Raw genomic sequence first — 3,925 nt, 5'->3', positions numbered from 1 at the left:
TTTATAAAAATAGATTCTGAAATAACTGGTTGCAAAGCTGCTTCTTAGACTAGTACAGTGGCGTTGTTTAACTTTATATACAAATTATATACCGATTATATACTGTGATTCGTTCGATGAAAATTACGTTTCCAATTATGGAATCAAATTAACAGCTGGGGTAATAGAGAGAGGCATAGAAACTGATACTAGATACTATCACAGTATCAGAGAATATTCTTATGAGATTTACTCTCTATTTTTAGCTAAGAAGTTAAGGCACGCTGCTGTGATAATTTTGTCAATATCGTTACAGTGATTTTTATTCAAATAAAAATAACTTGCACGCCTCGTACCTGGTTTAAAGCCACGTGGATTTCTCTTATTGAATTTTTAACACCCTGTTTGTACACTGATAGGTTGTCTAACAAGTTTAGAAGGAATTCAATATGTGTTAAATAATTCTTACAATTAATACGTCGTCGACCTAGCTCGACGTCGATGCTTTACTGATATCAAACGATGTCTGGTATCGATAGTCGCGACTCGAATTCGATCACGCGGTACGTGACGCCGCATGCCGATTGTCGATTAATAATTTTAGTGTCAGCAACGATAGGTCGGTGTTTATTTCTCGAGAGTCCAGAATTTATTGATGACAGGTCGAGGGGCTTCTGGCACGTTTACGATACCACTTGAAGATTTTTAACCCTCCCACGTCGCAGCTTTTACGCAGTTTGAAAACCGCGGAGTTCGCTGCTTTGTCTTTATCGTCCAATAAACTTGTATTGCAAATTCCTGGCCGCGTAAAAACTCGTTTCTTCCTCGTCGTCCTCCACAGATAAGACGAGTAGGAAGTATTCGATCCATTTACCGAATACTTATTTCCAGGGGAAGGGCCGTAGGCTTTTATCGTATCCATTCCGGAAATTACTATGCGTCTCCCTCCGTTCGCCTCGGGGAATAAAATGGCAACAAAGTTAATTAAGTAGATACGCCGACGTTAGAAACATTCGGCTAGTAAAAGACAATGGAATATTGAACGAAACGAGCGTGCAATTAGACTATCGAGGGACATTTTTTTAATAGAATGAATCTTCAAGAATGATTTGAGATCTCGAGAAGCTTAAAATTCGAAAGACTGACAAAATTATGTAACTTACAGAGGACGTGTCGAATCGTTCGAATTTGGTAGAATATTATTTGTTTATTAATATTGTTGGCCAGGATGAACGACACTTTGTTAGTCGAAAATATCGGTCCTTTTAATGGCCGACGGATAGCTACGAAATATTTTTAATAGAATGAATCTTCAAGAATGATTTGAGATCTCGAGAAGCTTAAAATTCGAAAAACTGACGAAATTATGTAACTTAAACGAGGTGTCGAGTCGTTCGAATTGGGTAGAATATTATTTGTTTATTAATATTATTAACTAGGATGAACGACACTTTGTTAGTCGAAAATATCGGTCCTTTTAATGGCCGACGGATGGCCACGAAATATTTTTCTTTGCATGGCTCTGTCGCGTTATCTCGAGTTCAACCCTCGGGATAATTTCACCCCCCTTTGCGTACCGCCCCTTCTATTCCCAGTGCAAGCGTTTCGAGAGGGATGATATGAAAGTCGAAGGGTGTTTCCATGGATACTGGAGCGACCATCTTGGCTCTGGGGCGTGAGAGAAATTCGATAATTTCACCGTACACTGAAATGGCGTTTCACGAATCTATCGCTTCTTCGAGCATTTTTTTAAAGATATAATGCAAAATTGGATAATTTAAACAACGTTAAGTCAATATATACATTCTTCTAGATCACTCTTTCAAGATCTAATTGTATTTATACATTTCGAAAACTTTGTTTGTGCACTGTTCATGCAAAGAAACCAACTGCAATATCAAATCAGTGTTTAATTCTACTAATATCGTCAATAGAGACGTTTCCTACGCGACACAACTAATCTAATACGATCTAGTTGGACTCTTTAAGTGAATTTTAATAGAAGTTATGGGAATTTTGCTTTATAATTGAGTTAAATGTTATAAATACGATCCTTGTGACGTCCGAATGTGCAAAATTATCCACTTTGTTCTCAGAATTCTTCTGTACATCAAAAGAGAACAGAATTCTGTCCACATCTTGGAATCACAAAATGTTTACTCGAACGTGAAAGAATTATTACACACTGTGCAGATTGCACGGATTAAAAAGCACAAATGTTTGACGTTTTCCACGCGAGTGTTGCGCAACAAAACTTCTGCCCCGACCGTGGAATAGAATCGAACTGGTACCGAGGAGAATCGTGACGGAAAACTGGCCCCGAAAAAATGGTAAAAAAGGTAATAAAACTGGACCGAGACGAAACCATAGCTAAATCTCTGAGGTGTAACACGGTGCAGGTAGTCTCGCGGAGTTTTCTTTAACGAAAGGATTTCGACGAATGGACCGCCGGAGTTATGATTTTATTGCACCTATATGGCGGTCGTTTCTGAACACGGCCAAACGAAAAGGGAGAAAAATACAACCGGAACGAAAAACTTGGAAATTCTTTGACAGAAATCGTGAACCTCGAACAGTATCTCCTCCAATTCTTTTTACTTTAGTAATACGATACACGTAGATATCGATGGTCAATCGTAATTTCCGATTACTCAGAAATTATAATGACTAATCACAGGTTTGATGGCACGGTAATAATAATTTATCATTTTAGATTCTGCTCAAGTGAGTTCTTTGCATCCCACGCGTTCCATCTTGTCGTTAGGTTGGCTATCGAGGAAAATGTCCGTGGAAAATCATTAAAGGCGAGCAGAATGGAGGCGAGGAGCTTATCACGGTGTTCTTTATTCGTTAATATCTTCTGTTTCCTTGGAAACGATCGGAGAACCTGCTACTACGGCAGTAACGTCCGCCAATATGTCTCTTCTGAGAGCGACAGGGTGGAGGTCGTTGCTTCTGGACGTCTACCGACGGGCAGCAGCTGCTCAATTAGTGTTACAAGATTATAAGAGAAAACTGTGAACTTCTTGATACTCTTTACGCTTATAAAAAGATGGTTATTAGTATTGGAATAAGCATGGACACAATAGATCTTCGATTTCCTGGTGGTTTTAATAGGCCATTGGTTATTTCATCATCAATAATAGTTACCTTATGGTCATCGATAATCGACAATGTCAAACAAATCGCGTTGCATCTCCCACGATTTAGCTTCATCCCTCTTTTAAACAAAATAATTACTTGACATAACTGAACTAGAAGATCGAAGGAACTATGCTTCCTTCTATTTCTTTAGTTTAGTAAAAATGGGTCTCCAATCGCAGCAACCTCCTCGTGGTGAGACCTGGTAATCGGTGTTACCTGCGACGAAAGTATTCTAAATACTTTCCTCCAGGGTAGGGCCGAGCAAATGACTGCGTACTTAGTATAGCTTCTTTAACACTAAACATACAATTTCCTCAAATGACCGTTTTTAAAATTTCATTTAGAATTTTTAATATACAATGTCATTTTAGCGCCATTTAACTTCACGACCTTTCTTATAGTATACGTACAATATTCACTTCTATTCTTATTATTTGTTTCCTGAGAAAAATATGTAATCTGTCTTGCCTACGACGACCGGTCAAGCTGTGAAGAAGAGAAGCTTCAGTTTTCATTTACAACAGTCTAACAACACGTATTAAAAATACTAAAACTTTAGACGCGTGCAGTTCCGAAATTGTTAATGTTTTATTAATTATTCGGCCACTGTTGGAAGCGGCAAAGCTACCCCTTCAAAATGGCTTTTGGTTTTTGTCGATCCGACTTCCCGTTCTCGAGGTATCGTTATTTAAGTGAAAGGGTAATTTCTCAATTTCCGCTATGATCTCCGTCTCCGCCATAGAAAAGGCTATTAACGCGTATTAAAAATCATAAAACTTTAGACGCGTGCAGTTCCGAAACT

The sequence above is a fragment of the Colletes latitarsis genome, chromosome 3 (assembly GCF_051014445.1).
Source record: "Colletes latitarsis isolate SP2378_abdomen chromosome 3, iyColLati1, whole genome shotgun sequence".
NCBI lineage: Eukaryota > Metazoa > Arthropoda > Insecta > Hymenoptera > Colletidae > Colletes > Colletes latitarsis.
This window is presented reverse-complemented; position numbering follows the sequence as displayed.